Source organism: Balaenoptera physalus (genome assembly GCF_965194825.1).
Source record: "Balaenoptera physalus genome assembly, chromosome: 10".
In the NCBI taxonomy this organism is placed as follows: Eukaryota; Metazoa; Chordata; class Mammalia; order Artiodactyla; family Balaenopteridae; genus Balaenoptera; species Balaenoptera physalus.
Genome location: NC_138889.1, coordinates 83151263 through 83166625, shown reverse-complemented (window position 1 = coordinate 83166625; position 15363 = coordinate 83151263). Strand labels below are relative to the sequence as shown.

The following is a 15363-nucleotide window of genomic DNA, read 5'->3' as shown; positions in this document are numbered from 1 at the left end:
AAGCTCGTGAGCCACAACTACTGAGCTTGTGCTCTAGAGCCCACAAGCCACAACTACTGAGCCCTCATGCCACAACTATTGGAGCCCGTGCACCTAGAGCCTGTGCTCCGCAACAAGAGAAGTCACCACAATGAGAAGCCCGAGCACCGCAACGAAGAGGAGCCCCTGCTCGCCGCAACCAGAGAAAGCCCGCGCGCAGCAACAAAGACCCAACGCAGCCAAAAATAAATAAATCAATCAATAAATTTATTTTTAAAAAAGAGAGAATGACCACCTAGCGGGGTGGGATAGAGAGGGTGGGAGGGAGACACAAGAAGGAGGAGATATGGGGCTATATATATATATGTATAGCTGATTCACTTTGTTATAAAGCAGAAACTAACACACCATTGTAAAGCAATTATACTCCAATAACGATGTTAAAAAAAAAAAGAGAGAGAGAGAGAGATAATAGCATCATATATTTCCAAGGAGAAGCTAGGGAGAACTGCCTCCTTCTCCCACCTGATTACCTGAACTACTGACCATTCACAGCGGCTCGAGATCACTTAAAGCAGTGGACCTAGAGCAATTCCCCCCACGTGGGTTGTCTTATTGAAAAGACAGAGGACTAGAGTTCTGAGTTAACTCATTGCATGACTAATATTTTCCGAATAGTTCATTGGGGAATTTTCAAAGTTTCTGTTAAGTGTATATATTCCAGTACCAAATAGACAAAACTGCATGATTATCAACTCAATGAGCTCTATATTCCCCTGCTACAAAATGATGGGAGGACTTCCCTGGTGGTGCAGTGGTTGAGAATCTGCCTGTCAATGCAGGGGACACGGGTTTGAGCCCTGGTCTGGGAAGATCCCACATGCCGCGGAGCAACTAAGCCCGTGCGCCAAAACTACTGAGCCTGCACTCTAGAGCCTGTGAGCCACAACTGCTGAAGCCCACGTGCCTAGAGCCCTGCTCCGCAACAAGAGAAGCTACCGCAAGGAGAAGCCCTCGCACCGCAACGAAGATAAGCCCCCACTTACCCTGCAACTAGAGAAAGCCCGTGTGCAGCAACGAAGGCCCAACACAGCCAAAAATAAATAAATGAATGAATGAATGAATGAATGAATTAAAATGATGGGACTGACCAGAGTGGCTTGCAAGTACTTCCATCTCTGAACTTCAGGGATCAGATGAAGATGTTAGGATCTCATATGCAAAGTCCTGGACAATGCTTTTCTATCAACTGAAAAAGAGAATGTTTTCCAGGATTGATGCAAAAAAAAAAAAAAAAGTAACTTAGAGGAAGAGTCCTGCATATTGTAATTGATTATTTACATTTTTTGCTGAACTTATGGAACCATTTGGGGATGAAGAGGAAGCAGAAATATGTTACAGAAGCAAAGTCCTTGAGCCTGGGGAGTGTTAGTAAAGTTCATCATGTGCTATGAGTGCAGGGCTTCTATAGGATTAATCAATGCCCGTCTGAAAATGTTCTCAATGAAGAAAGAGATAAGATGCCTCCTTGCCATCTCATTTTGTATCTCTCACTTATTTCCTGATCTAAATCCAGTGTTTACCACTCCTTTTGTGACTAGTGGAATTTTGCCAATAGGAACACTGCTAACTGAAGGCCTTTAGAAAAGCTAGAGCCATTCTTCTGGCCTTCATTCCTTGCCAGAATCCTTCTACTCTTGTTTCCATAAGGTACTCTTGTCGCATCCTATTACTTCCACTAGTTTCAGAATGATAGCACCTCAGTGAGGTACCATCTTTCCTCTCCTTACAAAAGAAAACAGACCCAGTTTCTTTAACCTTTCAGCAGAAGCAAATTCCCCAAATCCCTCTGTCATTCTGGTTGCCTTCTGCTATGCCTTCTCTAGTTCCAAAATATCCTATTTATAGAAAGAAACCCAGAATGAGCTCAGGACTCATAATATGACCTAACCAATCCTCTTTACATGACTAGAATAATTTTCTCTGACTCCTTTTCAGTTTTGCAATGTGCCCAATATATTCCAAGCTCATTCTCTTTTCTTTTATTCCAATACATATGAAATGACAAACATTCAAACTATGGCAGTGTTACTGATGAGAGGTTGATGCCCATTGTATTCAGGAACTTTCTGGAATTAATGGGTTGAAAAGTAAGCTAGAGTTTGTGATTCGTGTAACATTAGGGTGAAAGGAACAGGTCTCTTCCTTGAATTATTTTTTGTTATTTGGCATTCACTTCAGTTAATAAAGAGATTAGCTAGTGTTCAATGAAGCCATAATGCAGACAATACCATAGGCTGAAGCAGCATTCACGAAGAACAGTCCAACCTGGGAATTTGTTAAAAATGCCAAATCTTGGTCCCCATCCTAGACTCAGAATCCACTTTTAACAAACTGCCCAGGAGATTCATGTGCACGTTAATTATGAGAAGCATGGTTTTGCACCTGTGAAAGTTTCCCTCCAGATGTTCTAGGCAGATTTGATCTGAAACATACCTTGTTAGGCCCTATCACAATATAGACACTTTTACTAGTTTTCACTTGCCTTTCCATGATCCCAAGTTATGTGACACCCTGGGGATTTGCTTTCTCTTTTTATTCACTTTGTAATATGATCTTACATTTAGCTCAGTATATTTTGCTCACAAGCCCTGACCTGACATGTTCTTGACCTGTCTTAATCCCCTATCAACTTTTTGTATTAACAACATCACTTCTCTACTTGCCACCCAGACTTCCTTTTATTCATTTCTTGTCTGTAAGATGGTTTAGACAGAGTCATTCAGTTCTTCCTCAATATTCCATGTGGTCTTGCTTCAGCCTCATTATAGGGTTGTCTGGTTTTCCTGAAATTGAGTTAAGTCATATCCAGATCTTCTGTCTCATGCTATTTGTCAGACTCAGGAATGCACAGAGGTTATTGCAACTAAATCATAACTTTTCGAAGCCTTTCTCTTGCTTGCTTCTTTTTGATGCTCTGATTGTTTCCTTTCTAACTAAACTAGGTTTGTAGATGGAAGATTCCTTGAGTTCTTTTTAGATATGAGCTCAACACCAGGTTCTTGGCAATTGTTGCCTATTCTTGTTTGCAGAAAGCTTTCCAATTTGTGCATCGTGATTCTTTGCTTCTCCTTCTCTTGCCTGTGGAGAACCATTATAGATCAGGAAATGACTAAGAGAGCCAATCTTTCTTCCTACCTGGTCAGAATCCCTTCTTATATCATAAGCAGAACTCTTTTGCTACCTGTTTTGTTTTGTTTTGTTTTTTTCCTAAGCCTCCAAGACAGCAATTTTGTCACCCTCTGAAGCCCTTCTGTGAACACTTTTCTTCATTGATTATAACAACTGATCCTTAGTTCGGAGAAGGTAACTGTTGACCTCTTGGCAATAATTAAGCATGTGCTCTTCAACTGTATCATCTTCACCTGACTCAATGACTCTTCATAGATTAGATCTTGGGTCTATTAGACTCTGAGATTCTTTAGGGTAGGGAATTCTTAATATATGGATCATTGGCTCCTATCAGAGTGTCTGGCATAGAGCAAGTACTGAAGGGGAAGGAGAGGAAATAAAAGTAAGGGGGAAGGAAGGAAATAATCTATCCAACACAAGGTGAGATGGAGAGCTTGGCAGTTAAGTACAAACAAATAGATTTGGGGAAAAAAGTTGGGAGGAAAGAATGAGGTACTATCTCATCCATTCTGCCTTGATATGGGGGAGGGAGTACCCAAACCATTCTTTTCAATGTAACTTGCTGAATTTCCTTTTAGAAATTAAGAGAGAGGAGACTGTCTCAAGAGATATTCCAAGCATCTGTTAGTTCCCTAAACAAAAGGAGTCCTTTTTCATTTCTGATTTTGTAGACTCCTGTTTTGTTTCCTCTCTCCCATTAATTCTGAGACTCTTGACACATCTACTTAATGATATTTTTGTGCCTCCTAGTCTTCATAAGCCCCTTCTTATTAATTTTTGTACCCCTTGTTCATAAAGGTACAGGCAGAGGATAAACTTTATGACTATGGCTTTGGTAGAAAACTGCATGTGAACATCAAACAATTCACCAATAAAGAACAGTACTGGTGGTTTGAAAGCCAAAATCCTTCCGTCTAGGTTGTATTAATACACTTTGCTTTAAATTTGGCTACATTGTTAAATGGTAATCTTTAAGGAACGAGCTTTGTTTACTGTTCAGTTTGAAATATTCTTACCATTACTAAAAATGAATGGGGTCAGATGAACCTAGACAGGTGTGATATTCATATCATAGCTGACTAGGTTCTTGTGGAGAAAATGAGATGGCCTCTGGAATAAGTGCTCCTGAGATTAAAACTGTGGCAGGTCCAGTGCTTGGCATCTATCTTAACAAATTAAATGACTGCAACCTTCGCTTATATTAGAAACTGGATTTCTGCAGATGGAAAAAAAGAAAATATGTAAGTGAGTGGATGGAGATTAAAAGCTGGAAAGCTGATAACAAACCAAGAGAAGAGAATTCTTCTTCAGATCACTGAGAAATCAAGAGAGGAAAATATATGTATGTCAGACACCATCTCTTCACTCCTCTCCTCAACTCTCTATAGCAACTCTCGTTATATGACAACTCTTGTCCCTCATCTTGGTCCGTGAGTTGTAGGTTTTAGTAATGATTCCAAGAAAGAAGGACAGTGGTCAAAAATATTCCTTGGGAAATATTTTCAGCACAATCATGTATTGTCTAAATCATTTCAAACTAATCAATTGTTCATGTTTTGAATCCCCAGGCACCCGAGCTAACAATTTAGGGTACCCCACTCTAAAACATGACATTAATTTTCAGAATAAGGATCCATCAGAGAGGTAACTAATAGTCTCTATACAGACCACAACTACTAAGGAAAAAGCCATATAAATATATCACATAGATGGCGGTGGGGGGTAATTATGTCCATAGAGTAATCATCTCCCTGTGTTATTTCAAGAGTTCAGATCTGTACTGGAGACACTGAATACTTAATTACAGCATTATGAATTGCATCCTCAGGAAACCAGTTTTGTCCACAAAACCTGTACCCCAAGACCTCTGAGGATGGTATGTGCCAGCTGTTCCAGTCTTAGGGCAGCATCTGCTGGCTAATTCATGGATCGACAAAAAGTGGCAATTTGTGGACAATCTGAGCAGTCCTTTTAGTTGGAGGGAACTGTTGTGTTGGTGACTGTGGAGGTGTCTGGCATCCTTTTATGATGACCTATCTCAGGTCTCTAGGAGCCTGGCAAGTCTAGAAGTGTCCCTAATGAGGTCTGATAATCATTTGAATACTACATGTATTTTGGCTGGAGCCTAGGATAAGCTAGGTTGGCTCTGGAAACATCTCTAGAGCGATATCAACTCAACACTGGACTTACAGTAATGATAACCCGGTACCAATGGAGATTCCAATGAACAGAAGTCCATATACAGAATTAGGAAGTAAAGCCTGTTTCCCATAAGGAAGGCATTTCTGGAATAGGAGGGGGAGGGGAGCAGGACCTTGAAGCAGCCACTAAATGCCAATATTCTCTTGCTTCTAATCATCCTATCGTGTAACTGAGGTTTACACACCTAAGGAAGCACGATTGTCATTCAGATACAGCACTTTTGATCGGCATAAAGAAACTGGAAATTGGAAAGGGCTGGATGGTCTGAAACTTAAGGGCTGTCCACCATCTTCTGCAGCATCTCTCTGCCTCATCCCTGCAGACAGTAGCGCCGCGGCCAAGGCCTGTGACGCCGTTGGTGGGCTCCCCTTCGTGGGAACTCTGGGTGGAGAGTAAAATCTTGCTGTTGGTGCCAAAACGACGAAACCTGAAATGCGTCTGGGGACTTTCCAGGGCACTTGCGCTCCTCAGAGCGACCGGCATCTCCATAACAACTGGTTTACATTCGTCTTCCGTTCCTCCGCTCGGCTGTGGAGGCGCCGGGTGGGGGTAGGCAAAGGGCGGCTTCAGCGGAAAGCTACTTTGGGTTAGCGCCTCCCTAGGCTGGGGGGACGTTGCCAACGACCGGGTTACACAGCCGGTCGCCTGCGATTTCTCGAGCTCTCTCCAGGTCTCCAGCAGGGAGCGGCGCCCCTCTCCCACCTCTCCCTCCTTTACCTTTATTTTACACCCGGGGGACGAGGGAGGTGCGGGTGAGGGGGTGGGGAGGTGGTTTGTTGTCTCGTGCTTTTTTCTTCTCCTTGAAGTTCATTCTCTCCCTTCCAAGTTACTTTCCGCCGGCACGTGACCTCCCCGCCTGCGCAGCCACTGGTGGGGAAGCGCGGGTGCTCACCGCGGGGCCTCCTGGGAGAGCCCCCTCCCGCGGCTCTCCCTCCCAGCCCCCGCTCCTCCGGCGCGCGGCTCTGCTTCCCTGCCGCGCTCACCCGGGCACCCTGGTGGCCCGGGAGCCCCCGGATGCTGCGGAAGCGGCTCAGGGGAAGAAGCAACGAGCGGACGCGGAGCGCCGAGCCGCTGCAGAGGCACCCCTCCCTGCCTTTGCCCGCGGCTCCACGCTCCGCGGCGCGCCATGCCGACCTAGCTGCGCACCGGGGCTGTTAACTCACATTTGAGAAGCCATAACCCATTAGAGCAAACGCAGTCATAACTTCATTCAACTCGGCCGCCCGAGAGCTCGGTTTTACATAGGTTCCTGTGGGCAACTAGTGGCTCGCCCGAGTGCCTCTCGCCTAGTCATCAGTCCCTAAGAGGGAAAGGGAAAGTTGCCGGGCTGATGCGCGCTTCGACGCAAGTAGTTGTTCCCAAGGACAAGTCACTCACCCACACCCCCTCCCCGTCTACCCCCCATCGCCCCCCACACACATTTGATCATCACTCAAGACCTCATCAGCTGGTGACCCTTAGTCATGGGGGAAGGGGGAGGGGCACGAACTTTTCTAAGAAGTTTCCTTTTTACCAAGGGAGTCACAGTGAGTTGGTCACGTAAACAGCACGGATAGTCGTCGTCGTTGCCGCCCCCCCTCCCCACCTCCCCCTGCGCTTTTCTGGTATTATTATTAAAGCGGTAGCCTGCTGGCTCTGACAAGCAACAAGTTCCCCAGCGGTCTTCCCGCCCTAGCCTGACTAAGCGAAGGTTTTTCTTACCTGGCGACAGGGAAATCTCCCGAGTCGAGCTCAGCTTTGCCAGAGCCCCAGGTGTGACCTGAGCAGTGGGCAAGTGTGCAGGCTGGGTTATTTTTATGAGGGTACCCTGAAACTCCCCGGGAACTTTCTGTGCCAGGACCCAGTGACCGGCGGTTGGAAGGCAGCCCCAGGAACCACCGCTATATAGCAGGGCACTTGGGCAGTCATTGGTAACCTCGCTCATTCATTAGAATCACGTAAGAACTCAAAAGGAAACGTGTCTCTGGGAGTGAGGGCGTTTGCGTAAATCTATAGGTTTTCCAACATCGATGACAGTTGCTTTGTCTTCTGTAGTCGCCAAGGTGGTTGACAGTTTAAGCTTGCGGATATTGCAAAGGGTTATTAGATTCATAAGTCACACCAAGTGGTGGGCGATCCACTGAGCAAAGCCGAACTTCTCACATGATGACTTCAAACAAGACACATTACCTTCCAGCATCTGTTGGGGAGACGGGATTTTAAGACACTTGAGTCTCCAGGACAGCAAAGGCACGATGGTGAGTAGCAATAAACCCTGCATTATAATTGAAAAATCTTGACATGTTGCTTAACAACGGGCATATCACAGCTCTTCCTAGCACTTCACACGCCAAAGAATAGCAGCTACTCAGGGCAGGAGAATCGGGTTTTTACACAGTGCAACTTTAATTGGAATCATTTGAGATTTAACACGGCAATGTGGAACTGCGTGGAACAAACTTGGAGTTGGGGGTGTGTGTGTGTGTTATATTGGCTGTTCAAAGCTGATGCTTCTCTCCCAGCCTTCTTGCATTCCATTCTCTGCCTCTATGTGTGTGGTGTATGAGCATATTCTATGATTTATATGTGGGCATGTAATTGACATTCTCAAGGAGGTTAAGTTCCATCTAAAAACAATCATGCTATTAGAGATTGGGGTTAGGGGGTGGAGTAGGGGTAAGGATGGGATAGAGACTGGGAGTTTGGGTGCAGATGGGGGTGGGGTTGGTGGGAGAGAAATAAGTCAGAAGGGCATATCACCGGTAATGAAATGGGTAAGCCTCTCATAGAAGAAAGGGGTCTCATCAACATGTGATCAACTATTAACAGGATGGCTTTGGCAAAGCCATCTGCACGTGACAAAACGTAAGGAAGTGGAAGAAACCGTCTAGAGCAATATCAAATATCACTTAATTAGAGATTTTTTATCCTTTTCCTCCCGCTGCGCCGGGTGTGTAATCCGGGAGATACGAGCCCATTCAGCACCTTGGACAGAGCCAACGGATTTGTCCTAGGTGGTGGTACCCCAGGTAGCCGTCTCGGCCCCGCAGTAAGCCGGCCCTGTGTCGCCCTTAAGAAGCGTCTTTTCGGAGGTTCGGCTCACACTGAATCGGGGCTGGAGAGGGAGTCAGATTTTGGAGCGGAGCGTTTGGAAAGCGAGCCCCAGTTTGGTCCCCTCGTTGAGCTCGCTGAAGTTGGCTTCCTAGCGGTGTAGGCTGGAATAGACTCTTGGCAAGCTCCGGGTTGGTATACTGGGTTAACTTTGGGAAATGCAAGTGTTTATCTCCAGGATCTAGCCACCGGGGTGGTGTAAGCCGCAAAGAAGGTAAGCACCGGGGCGGGGACCCCCTGCAACCCCAAATTCTGAGCTATTTTGATACTCGATCTTCCCGAGAGGACGCGCGGTGGAGGGGAGGAAGTAGAAGGAGAGTGTGAGAGGGGGGTTGTTTCCTGGTATTTGCCCAGTTTGAATTGCCCTAGGTGAGAGCCTTGGGGTAAAGCGAGAAGGGGGGTGGGGAAGCTCAGTTTTCCTGCGGATATATTGAGTTTAGTTAACTTGGACCTGCAAATGTCTGATTCAAATGTAAGATTTCTCTCTCTTTTTCTCCCCTTCATCTGCTTCTTTTCCGTTTTCTTTGCCAGGGTGTGTGTGTGTGTGTGTGTGTGTGTGTGTGTGTGTGTGTGTACAGTAGGTTCATTACTAATTATGAAGCTTTTACACAACATTCGATTTCCTAAATTTTGACTTTGTACCATTTAGAATTAGGCGGTGGAGGTGGTGTGCGGTGAGGAAAGAGGAGGTGGAGGTTGGGGAGAGGGTAGGAGGTAACGCCAAATCTCCAACACAAAATGAATCAAGGTAATTTCAGCTCTTCTAGGTAAAGGATTCATTCTCTCTGTATCCCTCCCTCCCTCTCTCTCCCCCTCCCTCCTTCCCGCCCCCACCTCCTTCCACCCCGCCCCCTCCTCCTGCCTCCGTCCCTTCCTTATTCTCTCTTCCCCACCGTCGCCCTCGCGCCTGGCTGGATGTTTCTTTCTGGTTGTTTTATTTTTTTTCTTAATTTCTTTCTTTTTTTTTTCCCCTCTCCCCTTCTTTCCTCTCTCCCTACGAGTTTCGGGTGCTGGCTTAGAGGGCTCCCGCTTTCTCAGGGGAAGGGGAGCCGCCGAGACCGAGCTCCGCTCCCCCGCCAGGCTGGATGCCTCTCTGAGCCCAGGTCCGAGTCAGTCGGGGTAACTAAGGAAAAGGGGGCCTCTACTTGGGAGGAGAAGGTCCTTTACGGGCCGAAGAGCCAGGGAGCGGGCCGGGGGAGGGGGCCTGGGCGGCTGGAGGAGGTGGAGGAGAACACTCGTAGCCCCGCGCGGCGGCTGGACCGAGCCACCAATCAGCTGGGCGCACAGACCGCCCAGCCACCGCGAGGTTGCTCCCGGAGGCGCGTGTGGAGGGCGGCCGGCTCGCCGCCGGGCCGCCGCCGCAGCCGCCCGGGTGGGCCGGGGGGCGGGGGTGATCGAAGCTGCTCAGAGCCTCCCAGCCTTCCGTTCCACCTCCCCGCCTCCGCCCCGGGGGGACAGCGAACGGGCGGAGCGCGCGGCAGCGTTGTCCTGCCTCTCCACTGGGAGTCCAGGGACTTGCGCACCCCTGCGCGGGGGCCACGGTCCTCTCCACACTCCTACAACCCTCAACCCACCCCCTTCCTGGGCCCTTTGTTCCGGCCTCCTGGCCAAGCCCCGTGGTAGTCTTCGCCCCAGGGCTTGAGCGTTCTGGACTCCTCCTTCCTGGATCAGCCCTTCTTAATTAAGAGGCAAGGCTTGGATGGGGGTAGGGGGGAGCGTAGGGGGAAAACCTATTTCCGAAACTCACTTGACTGTTCTAGCGAACGAAAAAAGAAAGAATTCCAACTCTGCTCAGGTGAAAAGGATGGATTCATAGGCAATGCGAGGATATTGTGGAGATTTAGAAGGAAAAAAATAAAAACCAGGCACTAGGATCAGATGACGGTGATAGGCTGCTCGGCACACAAAGGGAGCGCTGGGCAGGGTTTACGGAGCAAGGCTGCAGCGAATGGGGCACAGATTGTTCCGAGATCCAGTCATTTTCTCAGTCAGATCTACGCGCAGGGAGGGGAGGGGAGGGGAGGGCCTGGGAGGGGAGCGAGGCGGGAGGGGCTGGGCTTGGGGGCGGGGGGATTTCTGATCAGTCTGATGCAATTCCAAGCGTGCTGCAAAGGAACTCCAAGGAGTCCGCATCACCGTCGCCACCCACCCTTCCCAGATGGTGCTGTTTTAAATACGGATCTGCAGGGCTGAACGCAGAACTGGGAGATTTATTGCAAAATCCCGAGAAGGTGGGGGGAACGGGGAATGGAGGGGCAGAATTTAAAGGTGCAACGCCTCCTTTTCCCCAAATCAAGCGGCAGCCGGTCGGCATTTTTTTTTTTTTTTTTCCCTGTCTGCCTGTCTCTGGATTCACCAAGGAAGAGGTGTAAATATTGTGACATTTTGAGGCGGTTTGATGGATGAGAAAAAAATCATCTGTCACTCTAAATCGCAGAGTTCCCTCTCTCCTCGAGATGCCTTGCTAGCGAGTACCCGCTGCTGCCTAATACAGCTGCTAGGGCTTTAAATGAATGCACCGTTAAGGGAATATTATCCTTTTAGTCGACATGCCAATTTATCTTGACAGTCGAATGGAGAAAATTGGGTAGATTTCGAGTCTTCGGGAGACAAGGAGGGAAAATGCTTAACTAACTCTTGTAACCTCGAGATCTTTAACAACTAAAACAAACCTCAAAAGTGTCACGTCATCCTCTGTCACACGCGCACCTATACACATCCTTGACTTGTAGATGAAATGGTTTCGCCTGGTGTCGTAAGAATGAGTATCACTTTAAGAATAGTGCACCTGATTTTCACTGTTTATGTGTATTTACATAGAGCCCTTCAGCGGGAAGGCAAGAAATTTCAACTGTCCTGTTTGAAACCAGACAGAAGATTAGCAGGTGTTAAAGAGGAGAGGGGAAGAAAGAGGAGGGGGATATTTTTAACCTTAAAAAAATGAACAGTAACCTAGCCTACTTTTGTACCCCCTAGTCTTGCATATTAATATTTCTGTGTGTGAGATTTTAGCTTGGTCTAGCTCCCCCAATGGACTATATCAGTATTGATTCAGATGAAAATATATTCATTTTGCCTATAGCTTTTTCAGTGTCACTGATAGTAAGACCTACAACACAGCAATTTTTGGAGGATAGAAGAGAATGTTTGAAAGAGCCTTGCAAACTGGGAAGAAGACACTCCATAAGAGGGAGGTATCACTATGTCATTCTCTGCATACAGCATTTTCATTTGATTGAACCAGAATGCTAGTTATTTTTAAATATCGTCTAATTTATATGGTAAGGCAGTAAATGGGATTTTAAAAGCAAGCTTCTTGATGGTTTACAAAATCTTATTTGTAAAATTGCCAATCAATGTAAATTGGAAAGAATACCTTTAAAAGATCTAAAATCAAAATACATATGCTTCTTCGTTCACTTACCAGACTCTTTCCCTATCGAATCTGTAATCTATATTCTTAATAAGAGGAGAAGCTAGTGATTTTAGTTTCTTTCCTTTTCCTGGCCTGTCCTCTAGGGGAAGCTTAGTAAGAAACAACATTCCATTATCAGGCAATGTGAGAGGCAAGGCCTGGATGACCACAAAATAGATAATCAGCCACAAAAACCAACAAAGAGAAATGAGGGGGAAAAAAAGAAAAATCAGCATTGAGGCATGATTTACAAAGGATTTTATTTCTAATTCTGTGATTTGGGGATGAGGCTCCAGTTGCTCAAATAACATTCATTTGATCAAACTGCTTACAAAATGTCAGTTAAAATGATGTCTAACTGAACATACTTTTTATGGCGTATACTCCTATCAAAGGCCGGTAAAGCTAATCCTTGCCTTTAATTAAGAAAAACTAATCTAACCATTTAAATGACTCTAGTGAATATGAACTGATAGAATCTGATTTTAAGATTCTGCTTAAAACTAAATTTGTTCTGAAAAGCACTGACTTGCCAGAAAAATATCTATTTTTGTAGCTTTCTTTTCACTCTATGGATAATTTAATGAGTTGCCTATTTCAATTTTACAACTGCTACCTCAGAAGTATCTCAAATTATCTTTCTTTGGCTGGTGTCTTTCTCTGCTGATCTGCTCCTGCTCTGTGTGTGTGTGTGTGTGTGTGTGTGTGTGTGTATAGGCATGTTTGTCTCTGTGTGTTTCTAGTGAATTTAACAAGCGGTGAGTCTCTTTAATTTACATGCCATAATCCATGTAAAGAACAGTGTGTGGCATTTAATAAATAAAATAAATATTAACATTTAGTGAGAGCTTACCATTATTGAATCCTACGGAAATGGGGAGGGAGGGTGTTGCTTTTAAGGGGAGAAAGATTAAATTCTTAAACAATAAAACAAAAAATTTCTCTCCTCTTTGGCCAGTGAGTGACTATAATTTCAAAAATATTAAAATCTTCTTTTACTTTGGAAGTTAAAGCTACTGCTTTAACCAGTGTATCTTGAGAAAGATACACATGGTCCCTAAAGACTAATACGCCGAAACACCAGGGTGCAGAGATCAAAATGTCAAATTTTTATCCCTGCCTCCATTGTCATTTGGCAACCTTTGGAGTGTTCGTTCTGAGTTTTTTTAAAGTTCAGATGGGCTTTTCCCCTTTTTCCTAACATTCTAAAGGAGTCCTATGAAGAATTCTGTATAATGCAGACTTTATTTGTATTTCCTAGTAATAATACTTTATATACACATAGTGCTCTGAAAGTTCTTCACAGATTTCCTTATCTGATCTCCTCAGCCAGGAGGGTAGGGTAGGAATTATCAACCACCTTTCGCAGATGAGGAAACTCAGGTTCAGAGTTTCCCAAGACCACATTGCCAGTAAGAGGTGAAGACTGACCCAGAATCTTTCTTCAAATTTCAAGGAGAATATTTTCAGCTCTCCAGATCATGCTGCCTCAAACCCTACTCAGACATCTGAGGGGACTGTAGGCATTATTTCTTCCTGTTTTGATTTCTTTAATTTAAAAGAAAAAAAAGTTATCTACAAATAGTTCCCACAAGTCTGTAGTCCTAATGAAAAGTTTTTACCAGTCTATGACCTTCTCTTCCTAAGCCATTCTTTCACTCTCCCATAATCGGAGGCTCAAAGAAGGCAGGGATCTTCCTAGGGTTGACATACCATCTAAGGTATAGTCACTAATTCCCCAAACAACCAACACAGAGAATAGGAAGAGCCAAAGGCAAGAAGAATTTTTACTTGCGAGCTGTAGAATCTGGGGCCTGGGAAATTTCTCAGGGGTCACTTAGCCCAGCCCCTATCTGATGCATGAATTCATGTTGGTTTGTTTTCTTCTAACCCTCTGGAATTTCATCCCAGTCTTTTTTTTTTTTTCCAATATCTTTATTGGAGTGTAATTGCTTTACACTGCTGTGTCAGTTTCTGCTATACAACAAAGTGCATCAGCTATATTCATCCCAGTCTTAGATGCCTGGGATCTTGCTTATCTTGGTAGATATTCTGATACTTATGGGGATCATGAGCTTGACAGGCCATTTTCCACTTGCCCAAGAGGTATACTTTCTATAGAGACTCTAATATTCATAATTTTATTCTGTAAGCATTAATTGACAATCTACTATGTGCCAGGAACTGTGCTGAAGTCTGGAGATTCAGCAATGTTTAAGACTAGAAGGTACTTATCTTGGTGGAACTTACAGCTTAGAGACCTGACTTGTCCTTTAATTTGCTCTGTTCCCTAGAAGAAGACAGACTTCTGGATTCTTACCTTTTCCAAGAGAACTCAGTGAAACAGATTAAATGTCTGAGTTCAAGCTTTGCTGCCAACTAATTGTCAGTAGCTGGAAAAATCAATTAGTCCCCTTTGATCCGTATTTCCTCACACATAAAACAAGGAGGATAGTCTTAGGATCAACTCTAAATTCCATTTTAGCTCCAAGTTTGAGTGATATGATAGATAACTTATTTCTTGGGCTTAAGTCACCCTAACCTTTGATGATTTACAATTTGGGGTGCCACCAATTTTTAACTTGTTTGTTAAGAAGTACATTATGAAAAATCAAAGCAACTTATTTGAACCCAGCACAGAAAGGATCCAGATATTGAACCAATCATTTTCTGAGAAAAGATGACTTGGAAAGTTTTAATTTGAACAATGATCTCAAACTTCTACAGATTACTTTTTAAAGGGATTGGATGATGAGAGACTCACTATCAAATTAAATGCTTATTTTCTTTGTACAAGCAGAAGTTCTCATTTTTCAGGTCATTTCGTTTTAAAATCAAAGATATTATACCCTGAAATTGTCTGGGCCTCATGACATGCATTATATACACATGATAATAGATAATTAGATGGACCAACCAGGAGAAACATGAAAGGGAGCTGGTAGCCCAAAGATTGCAGAAGGTGTGTGGGCATCTTGACATCCAGGAAATGCTATAGATTTGTCCTCAGCTAACTCAGCCTGGTGGAGATAATTAAGAAAAATGTGGATGTAGAAAGGCTACACTCCTTGGGATTGGCTAGACTGCTGCAGTAGTTCAAAAACAATTGGCACAGCTGCCCACACTGGACATGATTGCCCTTTGAGGAGGCAGCTATTGACTTTTATAAAGATGCCATATTTAAAATAACTTCAGATGCACTCGGGATGACATACATCATTCTTGAATTCTATTTTAGACAAATGGCAAAATATATTTCAAAGTATTAATTTAAAAATAAAAAACTTTAAAGTCGAGTCTCTAAAAATCAGCAGTTTAGCAGTGTGTGACCTCCGAATTTAACAGTTCAGTCTGAAGCTAGAAGAAACCTGTGGTCTGTGTGAGGCATTTTGACCATTTATGAACATTTTCTGGATCACCCCAGGAGGTAGAAAGTATTTTGCCAATGTTTTCAACCTCTGAGTGAATGTTAAATGCACTCAAAA

General features: G+C 44.6%; 1 protein-coding gene across 1 annotated transcript in view; it reads left to right on the top strand.

Moving 5' to 3' along the window:
* Nucleotides 1-6860: 6860 nt before the first annotated feature.
* Nucleotides 6861-15363, top strand: part of BDNF (brain derived neurotrophic factor) — a 66292-nt gene continuing 57789 nt past the window's right edge. Inside the window, exon 1 of the mRNA XM_082476720.1 lies at nt 6861-8677. The gene's annotated coding sequence lies outside the window, so the exon portion shown is untranslated. The remainder of the gene's footprint in view (nt 8678-15363) is intronic.